Source organism: Gopherus evgoodei, chromosome 2, assembly GCF_007399415.2.
Source record: "Gopherus evgoodei ecotype Sinaloan lineage chromosome 2, rGopEvg1_v1.p, whole genome shotgun sequence".
NCBI lineage: Eukaryota > Metazoa > Chordata > Testudines > Testudinidae > Gopherus > Gopherus evgoodei.
Genome location: NC_044323.1, coordinates 29,154,900 through 29,170,551, shown reverse-complemented (window position 1 = coordinate 29,170,551; position 15,652 = coordinate 29,154,900). Strand labels below are relative to the sequence as shown.

General features: G+C 44.3%; 1 protein-coding gene across 5 annotated transcripts in view; it reads right to left on the bottom strand.

The window, feature by feature from the left end:
• Positions 1-15,652, bottom strand: part of EPC1 (enhancer of polycomb homolog 1) — a 113,948-nt gene that overhangs the window by 30,226 nt on the left and 68,070 nt on the right. The window lies entirely within an intron of this gene.

Sequence of the window (15,652 nt, the reverse complement as noted above, 5' to 3'; positions counted from 1 at the left end):
TAGTCCACATCTTTCTTAAAGTGTGATACCAAAAACTGGACACGATACTCCAGGTGAGGTCTCAACAATACCAAGTACAGTGGGACACTCTAAGGCAGCAGTCCCCAAACTTTAAATTGTGCCCTCCCTTACCCCAATGTAATCTGCCCATGCCACCCACTCCCCCTGGAAGCTGTGGTTGGGAGCTAGGAGCAGGAGTGGAGCTGTGGCTGGGGCCCAGGCACTGAGCAGGAGCTGGGGGCTGGGACTGGGAGCAGGAGCTGAGAGCAGGAGAAGAGGTTGGGGCAGGGCTGGGTGGCACTCCCTCCCATGGGGGCTGGCTCAGACTCTGCTGCGCCACCCCCTGGAACTTTCCTCCATGCCCTTCTACAGGGAGCGCACTGCACAGTTTGGGGACTATTGATCTAAGACTTGTTAGAGGTAGATACAGTGACAAGTAAACATAGTCAGGACTTCACACTACCATCTTCTGTAATTTTTTGTCACTGCCCATTTTTGATTAAAAATGTTATTCCTGGGGGAATTCTGCACCAAAAAATTAAACATTATGCACAAAGTATTTTAAAATTTTGCGCATTTTATTTGTCAAAATAACACAATATAAATCAAATCAGTCTCAACTGTTTTGGTAATTTATTTCAAAATACCTGTCAGCAAGTTTGTCTTAACCATACAGCTAAAAAAAGGATTCAGGAAATGTTTTTTTGACAAATAGATTTCTTACTAGGTATATTAATACAGAACTCTGAGTAATAATTCATTTAAGTTACAATACAGAACTGTATTTCCTGCACCCCTCAGAAACAGTGCAAAGGTTTGGGGGAGTCATGGGTAACAGAGGAGCTAAGGGAGAGGGAAGTAATTGCTGAGAAAGAGCCAGTGTGAGAATTTGAAAGGTTGTTGGGTATGGATAGGACCAGAATGGGAGGGGAACAGGTTTTGGGGGTTGGTGGGTGGGTGGGGCCCACGGAGAAAGATTGTTAGGAAGCTTTCCACATGCAGACCCTGGCTGACCCCTAGTCTCTCCCACTCACTCAGTCAGGCACATCTGCCCGTCCCCATGTGTCGCTGTGCCTCCACTCAGGCACCTTCCTGTCCCTATGTGGCCCTGCACTCCCTCCCGTTCCCTGTGCCTCCACTCCTATCCAGCCTCTACCCCAGTCTGTCCTCCCCCACTAACCGTTATGAGCCCATCTGACCCCCCAGCAGCCCCATGCTGTTTCCCCATATCCCCTGTCTCCTGACCTGGCCCTACAGGCACTGCGAAGAAGGCACCACAGACGCCCCCCGGGTTACGCGAACCTAACTTATGCAAAAAGTTCCGTAAGCTAGTAATAGGAGGGTTTTTTTTTCCCGCGCGTAATGGTTGGGTATATGTTTGACTTACGCAAAATTCAAGTTACGCAAGGCGTTCTGGACTGGAATGCTTGCATAAGCCAGGGAGCATCTGTACCTGCTCTCTCCCCCCTAGCTGTCCAGGAGTTGCTGCTCTGTTCTAGCACCACAGCGCCCTCTGGTGGGCAAAAAGAGGAACTGCAGCAATTTTTCCAGCAGAAGATATTTTCGGGGGGGGGTGGGGGGAGGAAGAGCTGCATGGCACATGAATTATGCGCACACGTAGTGGCGCAAAATTCCTCCAGAGATACTATGAGGCTTACCACCTCCTTTCATTGGAAAAAAAATTGTGCATGATTTTGTTAAAAAATCGTTATTTCTGATACAAATCCTCAAACTATTTATTACAGTTTTTTGTATTTTGGATGGATTGCTTGAAAGAACCATTCAATAATTATCTAAATTATCTTGGTGAGTTTAGTGTCAAGTTTTAAGTATGGCAAAAAAGTATGCTTTAATTAAAATAAATGACATTTCCAGCCTTTACAGTTAAGCTTAAATTCATTTCACATTTAGAAGCTTAAGTGATGTTGTTCAAGTATGCAGACAAACTCAATTCTTGATCTACTCATAGCTCTGCCAAGCTGCAGAACCCTGCAAGTACTAAGTACCATTATCAGTTTCCCATTAGTACCATACAGCGTGGGAAGTAGTGCAATTTTTAAGAAAATCGGTCAATTTTTACGTCACTGTGGCATAGTTGGGGACTGCTATGTTTAGCAGCAGAGCCTGCATGATAGGTAAACAAGATAGTTCTTTTCATGGAAATAAACACAAAGCCATCAAGATGCATACATTACTTACTGAGCAACTATGTGATTTTATTACCCTCACTAGTTTTAAAACTCAGGGCTTGGCTACACTGGAGAGTTGCAGCACTGGTGGCGGGTTTACAGCGCTGCAACTTACTCACCGTCCACACTTGCAAGGCATATACAGTGCTGCATCTCCCTGGCTGCAGCGCTGGCTGTACTCCTGCTCTGCCTGGGATATAAGGATTGCAGCGCTGGTGATGCAGCGCTTCTCCGCAAGTGTGGCCACCAAAAGCGCTGTAATTGCCCTCCAAGGTATTCGGAGGTATCCCAGAATGCCTGTTCAGCCACTCTGCTGTTTTGTTGTGAACTCCGGGCTCCCGGAGCTACTTATCTAAAAAACAAAAAACACAGCTCATTTGCTCGAGCAGAGGCAGGCAGGGGGATTCCTTTGGAATGTTCACAGTTTGCTTGAGGAGAGAAGCAACATGGCGGGGGGGGGGGGTGGAGTCCGTTTTGGAGCAGCTGCTTATCTGGTCTGAAGGCTATTTGCATTTAGTGATTAAGAGAGGGGTGGGGGAAGGGGTTGAAACTTTTAAAATGATTGAAGGTTGGTGCTGTGTATCTTCCAGTCCTTAGAACTTGCAAGGCAGGGAGCTGACACAGATTCAGCTCCAAAAATCCACTCTGTCTCCCCCACGCTCCCTGTCACACTTCACCCCACCCCCCTCTTTTGAAAAGTACGTTGCAGCCACTTGAACGCTGGCATAGCTGCCCATAATGCACCACTCCCAACAGCACTGTAAATGCTTCAAACTTGGCCACACTGCAGTGCTGGTGGCTGTCAGTGTGGCCACAGTGCAGCGCTTTCCCTACACAGCTGTATGAAGACAGCTGTAACTCCCAGCGCTGTACAGCTGTAAGTGTAGCCATACCCTCACATGATTTTTAGCACCCTTTTGTGTTACATTTCTTTACTGGTGCGCTCCGAGCTCTACTTCCAAGTTTCCACCTGGAGTTTAATGTTATTTATATTATGGTAGCACAGACGCTGCACATACACACAGTCATGATCCGGAGAGCTCCTATAGTCACGACTTCTGTACTGTAGGATCTGCCCTTAGATTACCTCATAATAAAATACAGAAAAACTGAGTGGAAGAGTTCTGTTGTACAGATTTGCACCAGTTCAATTTTTTGGTTTTGATCGGTTCCTCCAAGTGAGCTGTAGACTGGTATTTTATTTAACAATCCAGGGTTTTTTGACCTTTTTAAATTTTAGTTAAAGTTGCTTGCTTCACTGGTAAAGGAGTTACAGTTGTGAGACCCAGAGTGGTACATGGTAAGTGGTTATACTTCTAATTCGATTCATTTTTTGATCTTCCAGTGGTTTGTAATAGCGAGACCTATGCTGTTTTGGCAGAGAGGTTTAGAGTTCTTTTCCGTAAGTTGATTAGGTCTGCTCTAATCATTGTTGCTGAATACTTGTCTAACAAATGGTAATTAGTGGAAGTGTAGGGGAAATGGTTTCCATTGGAATTTTGTCTCAACCGTTATCATGGTAGCTAAAAATGGCACTAGACTTCATTCCCATGCAGTAGAATAGGTTGAATTATACTGTAAAATAGATCAGTGGTTTTATCAGGAAGTGTTAGTTATTTAATGGTTCTTTATTGCACGCAAAAGTCTAGATGTGATGTTTTTATAGCTATATTAAGGCTTCATGGTACATTTATTATGATGCCCAGGAACATATCATTTATCATAGATTTGTGTGTCTAATAGAAAGAATAAAAAAATAGGCTGCCCAGTAGACCCTGTTTTACAGTACATTTCTAGCAAGGGGAAATTCTTTTGTATAATATATCAAGAGGGCAATAGTATGACTAGATCAACAGCAAGTATCAGGCATTTAGTGGAAACCCTGGGTTTTGCTACTGATGTATATACTGACAAGGACTGGGCTGAGATAATTCCTGTTTTACTTCCTCTTGCATGAAGGTCTCCATATGCATGTCTATCTTTATCCTACAGTTGATGTATTGGTACACAGATTTAGCTGTGTCCTAGGTTTTTCCACTGATTTTTGTAGAAAGTTGTGTGTCAGTTGTGCCAGCTTGGAGTCGAAGCTTTAAAAGCTTCAAAAAGCATACAAATATCTTGCTTGGATTTATTCCAGTCTGCAGGATAAAACTGGTCACTGTTGCATTCACAGAAGGATCCATCTTGTCTTGTGCATTTTGGTTTACCTATCAGCCATGTGTATTTTTTTTTTTTTTTTAAACAATGATACAGAATGGTTTGCAGGTATGATTAAAATTATTTGGGTTGGAAACATTTGTATTTGTATTCTGAGGTAGATATATTACTGTTTTTTCAATGGAAATTAAACAAACTATTGAAGTTATTACTACACCATCATTAAGATATAATTCACTAATCAGTTTAGTGAAACTGATAATTCAAAGCCTGTCCTTTGAATCTGGTCCCTCCACCAAAATGGTACGAAGCTTCAACTCTGGAAATAGCTCTCTCCCTCTCCAGAGTTGGTTTCCCCCAAAACAATGGTTCATACACAGAGTTCTTTCTTCTGTACAGGAATTCTTGAACTGCATATCCTGTCCATTAGTTTCCTCATTCAACTTTAATTCCAGTTCTCATTTTCAAATATTATGTTCTCTGCCCTGATGATTTCTGACAGCTCTACTTTGAAAAGTTTGACACCACTAAATTTTTAAACGATAAAAAAAATGTATGCTAAATGGTTAACATTACCCTTATCAGATATTCATTAAGGATGAGCTTTTCTGAAACATGATCAGCACTGGCCTAATTCTGTATCCACTGAAGTCAATGGCTCCCATTGATTAATGTTATGAGCAGTTAGGACAGTGTGCTTTTGACAATCCCAGTCTACATCTGAAGTTTTAGTTTTTTAAATTTTCTAGACATGAAAAGCATATATTATAAACACAGAAGAGCAGAAGTCCGATGGTACTATGTTCCAACCACACTAGTGAGTGTACTCACACTCACAGACCACACATCAACACTACTTCCTTAGATTGGGACAAGAGACTAAATGAGTTTATGCACTCACTGTTCTATCAGAATCTGGGACTGACTGACTGTTTTATGTATTTCCCTTCATCCAACAAACTGCCAAAAAGTTACAAGATACCTTATAAAAGTTAAATAATACAACAGGAAAAGAATGCAAAATTAAGGTTACAAAAATTAAATAAATACAAATACAAGTCTTATGACTGAGGCTCAAAGTCTTCTTAAAGAGACTTATGAAAGATTGGAAGAAACCACACTAATAGCTTGTATTGCCTACAAGCATAACTCAGGAAGTGAAAGCCATAATTAAGACTACACACTCCATTCAACAAAATACTCAAAACAAAACAAAAAAAAAAACACAACAAAATGTACAAGCAAATTTCAGGGCTCAGAGAATAACTAGTATCAGCTCGAGACTAGACTAATGAGTAAATTCTGTACAAGTTTCTCCACTCATGTCTCCAAAGCATCTCAAATTCTGACCTGTAACAACCTTACAAGTACATAATTTGTCACAACTATCAGTCTGCACTGATTTTGTAAAGTGAAGAAATGGGCAGGTGAGAGGGGGAGGGGAAAAGAACCTCATCTCATTTATTCATTGATACATGTACCCACTATCACTGGGCCCTAACTAATATGGCAAACTAATATGGCAAACTTGACTGTTTTAACATTTTCAAGAGCATCCAAAGTCCCACTGAAATCAAACGGGACTTATGCTTGTAAGTCATTTGATCTTGGATGAGATTTTGGAAAGGGCTTACTGTCACCACTGGAAAACTCATCCAATATAATATTACATGTCTCACCTGGGAGATGAGACTGGTCTTAAGGCCAACAGATTTTGTCAGAGTAGTGGTAAGATAGAATTCTAGAGTTGGAGGGTCCTTCATGATAAATGCCCCACTACAAGTCCACAATGTTAAATCAAAGGAGCCATTAGCTCCAGTACCTCAACTGACCTCCAAGGCTGGGATGTTCTCTCAGATAGCCATGGCCAAATGATACAGGGCTTTTTAGATCAAAGTCAAGCATCCTGATTTGCTTTCACAAGCAAACAGGAAGGCAGTCCAATTTTTTTGACAATTGGTTTAACTTGTTCCATTTGACTCAAACTAAGCAAATAGAGAGATTAAAACTAGTGCAGAATTAGTTTCTGAATGGTCTTGAAGGCTAGCTATGCACAGAGCACACTGTGCAGAATGGATCACTGCAAAAACCTTGATAACCCTGGAAAACTATTAGCACCTCATTAAAGATTTATAGCCCAGTTTCCAGAAATAAAACACGCATACACACTAATACACCTACAGCTTTCTGAGAAAGAAAAGACTTTGAAAAATCTCATTTGGTAGGCGTATTTAATAGTCAGTAAAATTTTATATTTTTATACTGTACATTCCATAAAAAGGTACTTTGCTGAATTAATACTTCACTGTTTGTATTTCTACATTAAGCATATATCTGTTGAAGTTTCAAGGCATCTGCTCCAAGTAGTTAGGATTTACTACTCACGAATACAAAAAAATTAATACTTCATTCATTATTGATCTATCTTTGAGGTAGACAAATGAGAAAAAAGTTGAGAAAAGGAGTAACAAAAAATACTTATACAGCAGTTATAGTAAAATGGGCATTATGGTCTGATGTACTGAACAATGGTATGAGAAACTTATTTTAATTCTGGTTTGGGCACTGATGTGACTGTGCACAAGCTAAAATCTTTCTGTAGCTATTTCCACATCTGCAAAAAGGGGGATTATACTCGCTTACTTCACAAAGAATTGTGAAACTTAAGTAATGTTTTTACAGTGCTTTGAAAACACAAAATATCACTACTACAGTTTATAAGTTTACTCTACTCAAAATGCAGAAGGAAGTGTGTTACGACTCTGGATCAGATCAGCCCTTGAGTAAGCAGACTTGGCTTCAATGACCAAGAATCTCCATTAATACCTGACCTACATAGAATTTGGTTAAAATCCAACTGCTGGATTTCTAAGTTATAGTTTATCAGTCTAACTGTAAATGTAGTCCCAATTAAAAACTTACCTATTATTAATTTGATAGTTATTTGTTTTGCAGTAGCTCCAAAAGACCTCAGCCAGAATCAGGTAACCACAGAACAAAGCCCTGAATAAACATTACTCCTGGGGCAATTCTGCAACATTGCCAAGCACAGAATTAATGTCTCCCCGACTCCCAGGCAGAATAATCAATTCTTATAGGGAGGCAAACGGAAGCTGCAATTACAGCTTTTTCTCACCAGGGGTGGTTGTGGCACCAGAAAAGAGGACATATAGTTCATAGCCAGCTGAGGAGAGGGAGTGGGCAGAGACTGCGCCCTGCCCATAGGGTCAGGTGAGAAGACATGGGACGGGGGAGGACGGGGAAGGATGGACAGAGAGGGACACAGGAGCTAATGGATGACAGCACTGAGCCAGGGACTGAATGGGAGTGGAGGTAGAGGGAACATGGGACAGGGACAGCTTATGCCTGGCCGAATGGGAGAGGCTAGAGGTCAGGCAGGATCTGCATGGGAGAGGCTCCACAAATCCCGTTATCTCCCTTAAAAAAAAAAAAAAAAAAAAGTTCCATACTTCCCACCCACACCCAACAACCCTCCAGGTTCATTGCCAGTCTCCTTCCCAGCCATTACTTCCCTCTCCCTCAACTCCTCCATGCCTTTGCACTGCTTCTGAGGGGTACAGGAAATACGGTGCTGTATTGTAGTTTAAATGAATTACTCAACGTTCTGTATTAATATGCCTAGAAAGGAATTTGTCAAAAACATTTCCAGAATCCTTTTTTGTCTGTATTGTTACAGACATATTTGCTGAAAGGTATTTTTAAATAAAATTACCAAAATAATTAAAACTGGCGTGGTGATATGGACCCTGCCTTGAAGAGCAAAAAAACCCAAAGCGACAGAACATACAAGCAGTAGTAATCAGGATAATTTCAGGCATGCTCCTTGTTAGTTCTCAATTTCTATATACATACACATACTTGTGTCACACACAGCTGGCCCAACTTATTATTACACATCTGAACAATGATTAGCTTTTTAAACAGTTAAAGTTCTCCTCTATTTCAAAGCTCAACCAAAACAGCAGCCATCAGTCTCATTTTAAAGGCTTTCAATATGATTCCCTCTCTGCAGAAGTGGCTAGCACACAGGCAACAACCACAGGGAGTTTCTCTTCCCTCCTGAGAAATCAGATCCTGGGAATTTGTGGGAACTCCTGCCCTACATCACTGTCCTAGGTGCTGGTGAGGTGGTGTCACTAGAGCCCAGCTCCACAGTAGGGCAAGTGACCTGCCCAGCCCACACCCTGCTCCTGCTGCTTGCCTCCCAGGAAGGAGTGGGAATTCCAGCCAACAGGCCATTGGGGTGTTGGTACCTAAATCTGGGCTCCTGGGATGGAGTGGGAGGTGGAGAATGAGTGGATATAGCCCAGCCTGGCTCCTTCCCCCTACCATCAGTGCTGCTCTGACTGCTCCTGGAAGTCTCTTGCTTCCTGGGAGGCCTGATTCCATGGTCTGAAAACTCAGGCTTGGTCTATACCTAAGAACTTAGGTGGACTTAACTACGTCACTCGGGTATGAAAAATTCACACTCCTGAAAGACGTAGTTAAACTGACCTAAGCCCAGTATGGACCATGTCTATACTACAAACTTTGGTCAACACAAGTTACTTGGGCATAAAAATTGTCAACGTTAGCATATTGTTTGTGCGCAGGCATAGTTGGCTCATTGTGTCAGGGCGTGTGTGTACCTACCAGGAGTGCTTGTATCAATGCAGTTAAGTTTTCTATGGGTAGGCATCTCAGTTTGCAACCCGTCACTATCCAGCGCACTGTCTTTCGGGAAGTTTTAGCAATGCACACAGGGGTGACTGGGAGCAAGGGGTCCACTTACAATGTGCAACTGTCTCCATCCCATAATTTTCATGCTTTTCAAAATCCCACAAACCCGCTTGGCCTTCCTTGCTGACCAACATTTCTGACAGAAGCACAGCGGCTGTACAGCTCTGCACTATTATCCTAAGCATTCTAAGCACAGGATGAGTGATCTTCCAGAATTTGCAGAGCTACACAAACACCCAAATAAGCAGGTGACATGATGTTTTCTTGGAGATTGCTGTGGGACACAGTAAGAACCAATTCAAGGCTGCTGGTGGCGTTGATAGAGCAGCTTCAAATGCTGGAGTGCTCAAATAGTAATGCAGGCTTGAGATGATGAGCAACAGCTGCAGAACTTTCAGATGCACAAGGCCACATTCCTGGAACCGTGTGCCAAGCTTGTCCCAGGCCTCCAGTGCTGGAACACCAAAATAAGAACTGCCCTGCAGTGAAGAAGCGAGTAGCAATGGCATTGTGGAAACTTGCAACACCAGACTCCTATCGATAAATCAGAAAACAATTTGGAGTTGGAAAATCCATTGTGGAGGCTGTTGTCATGCAAGTGTGCAGGGCCATTAATCACCCTTGCTACGTGGAAATGTGACACTCTGCAATGTGCAGGGCAGAGTGGATGGATGTGCAGCAATGATGTTCCCAAACTGCAGTGGAGCAATAGACAGCATGCACCTATCTGACACTAAAGCATCTTGCTACAGAATACATCAAACAAAGGGCTACTTTTCTACGGTTTACACGAGCAGTTATGGATCACAGAAGATGTTTCACTGACATCAGCATGGGCTAGTCAGGGAAGGTGGATGACTCTCCCATCTTTAAAAACACAGGACTTTTCAGAAAGCTACAAGCAGGGACTCTCTTTCCCGACTGGGGGGATTACCACTGGGAAGGATGAAATGCTAGCAGCGATCCTTGGGGACCCAGCTGACCCTTTACTCCCCTGGCTCATGAAGCCATACACTGGCCATCCTGACAGCACCAAGGAAAGATTCAACTACCAGCTCCACAGGCTTAGAATGACAGCTGAATGGGCTTTCGGTAGACTGAAGTGATGCTGGCATTGTTTATTGACAAGACTGGATCTCAGTGAGAAAAATATTCCAATGCTTATAGCTGCCTGCTGTGTCCTACGTAGTATCTGAAGCAAAGGGGGAAAAGTTGCCACTGGGGTGGAGGTGGAGCAGCTGTCTGCTGAGTTTGAACAGCCAGACCCACAGGTTATTAGGACAGCTCAATGCACGGCACTTTAAACAGTGAGACACAGTAATGTGATGTGGTATACTGTGCCTTACCAGCCCTACTGTTTCGCAGTTTGTTAAGAACTGTGTGGTGCTTGGTGTACATATATGAATATAACACTTTCAATGCACCAATTAAATTTGACAGTGCTTGTTGTACATATATGATTACAGTGTTTGTCACCGATCCTCTGAGTTATCATACTGTACAGTATATAAGTAGGTGCCTTCAGAACTGTTAGACATTCTGCAGCATATGTTGTGAGCTAATAAATATCTATTTGAAAAATAATTTAATTTTATTCAGTAACAATCTGTGAAAAAATCAGTGCAATTTAAAAGCAAATAAATTAAACTTCATAAGTTCTCTTTCGTTAATTTATTAAGAGGAAAGAATATTCATGTCCATTTTAGCTACATGGAAAGCAACTGTGGCATTCACAGGTCAGTGTATGTGAAGCTGTGATTGTCTATAATTAGGGCCCTATCAAATTCAGCATCATGAAAAATTAATCATAGACCCTGAATTCTGGTCTTTTGTGTGCTTTTCCCCTATGAAATCTGTATAGTATGGGGTGAGACCAGTGTTTCTCAAATTGGGGGTCCTGACCCAAAAGAGAGTTGGAGGAGGTGTGGTGTCACAAGATTATTTTAGGGGGTCATGGTATTGCTACCTTTACTTCTGTGCTGACTTCAGAGCTGAGTGGCATATAATACCATGCTATCCTTACTTCTACGCTGCTGCTGGCAGTGGCTTTGCCTTCAGAGCTGGACTCCCAGCCAGCAGCTGCCACTCTCCAGAGCTGCCACCAGCAGCAGCACAGAAATAAAAAGTAGCAGTACCGCAAACTTCCTACAATAACCTTGTGACCCTCCCACAACTTTTTGGGTCAGGACTCCGACAATTACAACACTGTGAAATTTCAGATTTCAATAGCTGAAATAATGAAATTTACCATTTAAAAAATCCCATGACTGTGAAATTGACCAAAGTGGACCATGAATTTGGTAGGGCCCTATATATGTCATCACTCGTGGTGGAGTGGTAGGGGTAGGACAGCAGCCCCTGATGTCATATGGAATGTTGGAGGCAGGGGAGGATGTAGATACTGCATGGAGTTCTCCATGGACTGCTGAGGAGGCGGAGACTGGGATTATTGAACCTGCAGGTCCACAATAGTGTGCAGCATCTGTGTTTTCTGCCAGAGAAGCCCCATTATGTCCTGTTGCATCTCCCTCTCCTTTTCCCGCAGTCTCTCCTGGGCCTCTCTCCTCTCAACTTTTTCCTTCTCTAGGGTGTCAGCAATGTTCACCCTCCAGGGCCTGTGCTCACACGGGTTTGCAGGATCCCATTAAACATGTCATCCCAAGTCCTCTTATTTCTCCTCATCTGGTTCAGGCACACTGCAAATGCGCAGGAGGGAACCCCTCAAGGCCCCAACAGCAGTAAACAGAGCTACCATTATCAGTATAGTCACAACAGAAATTTCCTTCCTCTCCTCATCAATAATTTTCTTGATTAAAATTTTAGGTACTTCTGCTTGGGAGTGCTTGTGCACGACGCCACTCTCAGCATAGCCATGGCGCATATGGCATGCCATGGATAAGGGAAATGAGAAGGGAATTACTGGGTTGCATGAAATCATAAGTAGAGAGCACGTGTTCTCAACTGTGGGTCCATGAGTCCTTTTGGGGGGCCAGAGGGGCACAGAGCCCAGCAACTGAATCCCCACCCCACACGCATACACCCTGAGGGGCTGAAGAGGGAGCAGTGCAGGGCTGAAGTCCCGAGCTCTCCTCCTGTCCCTCCCCTCCACTGCCAGGAGCAGCATGGAGCTGCAACCCCAGCCCTGATCCAGGAGCAGTACAGGATGAAACCCCTCCTCTGGGGGGGAGGGAGTGGCACCCTGAAGCCCTGACATGGGAAGAAACCTTGAGCCCATGGGCAGAGTTGAGGGAGCACAAGGGTGTTGCTCCCCGCAAATTGCAGTGCCTTACCCAGAGTGGGGCAGTCCTGGGGACAGCTCCACTCCCCAACCTCCTCCTCTCCCCCAGCTCCTGTCAGGCTGCACCCTCTGGCTAGGCCCTAGGCAGGAAGCTGGAGCCAGGTAGTGTGTGTGTGTGGGGGGGGCTGCTCCACTAGTTGGTGGTGACATGGAGCAGCCAGCCATGACATTCCCCTGTCTGCTGCTGGTGCCTGGGTTTGTGGCTGGTCCTCAGCTCCAGTCCTCTTTGACTACTCCCCAGGCAGCTCTGGGCCCAGCAGAGCCCTCAGGGAGTATTCACTGGCACACAGCACCAGGCAGGTGGGTGGTCTGCTGAGGTGAGTCAAGATGGAGGTGGCGCTGCTTCCCTGGAGCCCGCTATGCAGAGCTGGCCAGAACCCTGCCAGCCCTTGTCCCCCCTGCCCTAAATAGATGCCAAACTACATCTATGCCCAAGGGTTTCCAACCCTGCCTCGGACCCCATCCCTGCCGGGCCCTGGAGTTTTTCTAGTACGATGCAAGGGGGGCGGGGGTGTGTGTGTCTCAGAAAGAAAATGGTTGAGAACTCCTGGAATAGAGCAATGCCACTGAATACCGACACTTTTTTTTCTTTAAATAGGCGGTGGTAATTTTAGCTCATATCTTACTCCTGAGGATAACACTTAGGGCTGGTCTCCATTCTGAGGAGATTAACACTGCTGATCCCTGCTGCATCAATTGCAATTCAGTGGGTCTAGTGAAGACCTGTTAAATTGATGCCAGAGCACTTTCCAGTTGATCCTGGTACTCCAACTCTCAGAGAAGATTAAGGGAAGTCAACTGGAGAGCATCGCCCATCAACGCAGCACAGTGAAGACATTGGGATAAGTCGACCTAAGTTTTGTCGACTCCAGCTACGTTATTCACATAGCTGGAGTAGTGTAACTTAGGTAGACTTACCCCCTAGTAAACACAAGCCCACAGAGAACACAGTGGTTGCTGGAGTCCCAAAGCTGCCTGTGCTTGTATGCTGCTAGCACGTGTGCTGCAATGGTGCCTGCCCAGGTTATCGCTGGCCACCATGGGAAAATGTCCTACCATGGTGGAAGAAATAAAGCTGCGTTCCCTAGAAACCTTCAGGAGAGGATTACAGAGGGCCTCCTTGAAAGTTTCACAGAGAACTCATGAGGATTCAAGGGACAGCCCTATGTACATGAACCACATGGCCCCCCATTGCCTAACTGCAGGGCAATGAAAAGCAGGTTAACACTACCTCTTTGTGCACTGCTCGCTACCACTTCTAGCATGAGTAAACTAATAAGTCAATTGCTGTGCCCAGTTGAGCTGGGGACACCAACACTGCAAGGGGAAAGAAAATTTAAACATTTACTGAGGATCATTCCCTCGTATCAGGGTTCTCCCAGGCTCAAGTGCCAGTAATGACTGATCTGCAGTGGAGTTTCAAATAGGTCCTTTGTCATAGCATAGCTGGATCCCCATGTCACATGTCCTCCAACCTACTCACTGTTCATGCCAGGGGCCCGTGGCTCAGGCTCCTCAGAGGTATCAACAGTGGTCTGTGGCATGGTGCTGAAGTCTCCAACAAGTATGGCATGCAGCTTTTTGTAAAACCGACAGGTTGGTGGCTTAGCACCAGATCACCTGTTGGCCTCCCTGGTCTTCTGAGATACCTGCTGCGGTTCCTTTGCTTTCCTGCAGCACGACTGCTGGTCCCTGTTGTATCCCTTTTTCTGCATTCCTCGTGAAATTTACTCATAGATGTCCACGTTTCTACAGCTGGTCTGTAGCTGTGCTTGCACACAACTTCTTCTCCCCACAGGCCCAAGGACCCAATATCTTGTCTACTCCAAGCCAGAGCACGTAGCCAGCATGATCAGCTGGTCAACTGCAGACAACAATGGAGAATTGCTAGGTGTGTTCGCCAAATTGGGAAATCAGGAAAAGGCATTTCAAAAGTCTGTGGGACTTTAAAGAGGAGGGAGGCCTTCCAGCCCTGGGCAGTGACCAGAACAATCAGTGTTGGGCCATGTGGAAGAAAAACACAAACACACACACACACCCCACCTCAATGCAAAGTGGCTTATGTCGACTTAACTTTGTAGGCCATAGACACTGCTAGGTTGATGGAAGAATTCCTCCGTCAACCTAGCCTCTTGAGTAGCTGAATTTACTACAATGACGGAAAAATGCAGTTAATAGAACAGAAGTGCTTCATATCTCTTTGCCCGGAAAGGGTTAACAAGAACAGTGAGCCTGGCTGTCACCTGACCAGAGGACCAATCAGAGGACAGGATACTTTCAAATCTTGAGGGAGGGAAGTTTTTGTGCTGTGCTGTTAGAATTTGGTTGTTGTTCACTCTGGGGGCTCAGAGGGAGCAGATGTGCAACCAGGTTTCTCTCCAATCTCTCCAATACAGGCTCTTATAAGTTCAGACTAGTGAGTACTAGGTAGATAAAGCGAGTTAGGCTTATGGTTTGCAAATGTGTATTTGGTTAGAAGAAGTTCAAATTGGTATTTTGCTGAAAAGATTTTAATTTGTATTTGAATACTTAGGCTGGGAGAGTATTCCCAGTGTCTATAGCTGAAAAACCCTGTACCTATTCCATTTTTTTTTAAATTTACAAAGATACTTTTTTACTGTTTTTTCTTTCTTTAATTAAAAGCTTTTCTTGTTTAAGAACCAGATTGGTTTTTTATTCTGGTGAAACCCCAGGGGACTGGGTCTGGATTCACCAGGGAATTGGTGGGGAGAAAGGAGGGAAGGGGGAGAGAAAGGCTAATTTCTCTCTGTGTTAGGATTACTCTCTCTCTCTCTCAGGAAGAGTCTGGGAGGGGGAAAGAGAAGGAGGAAGGAAGGTGAATTGTCCTCTCTGTTTTGTGATTCAAGGAGTTTGAATCACAGTGATCTTCCAGGGTAACCCACGGAGGGGAAGTCTGGGAGAGGTAACGGTGGGGAAAAGGGTTTGCTTTCCTTGTGTTAAGATCCCGAGGGTCTGGGTCTTGCGGGGTCCCCAGGCAAGGTCTTGGGGGGACCAGAGTGTACCAGGCACTGGAATTCTTGGTTGGTGGCAGTGCTACAGGTTCTAAGCTGGTAATTGAGCTTAGAGGAATTCATGCTGGTACTCCATCTTTTGGATGCTAAGGTTCAGAGTGGGGATTATACCATGAAAAGTGTCTACATTACAGCTGAAACTTATGTTGCTGTAATGCTTGTAGTGTAGACATAGCCTCTATTTGGGCATCTGGGAGATGGCCAAAAAAAAAAAAAAAAAATTGTGAGAAGTTGAC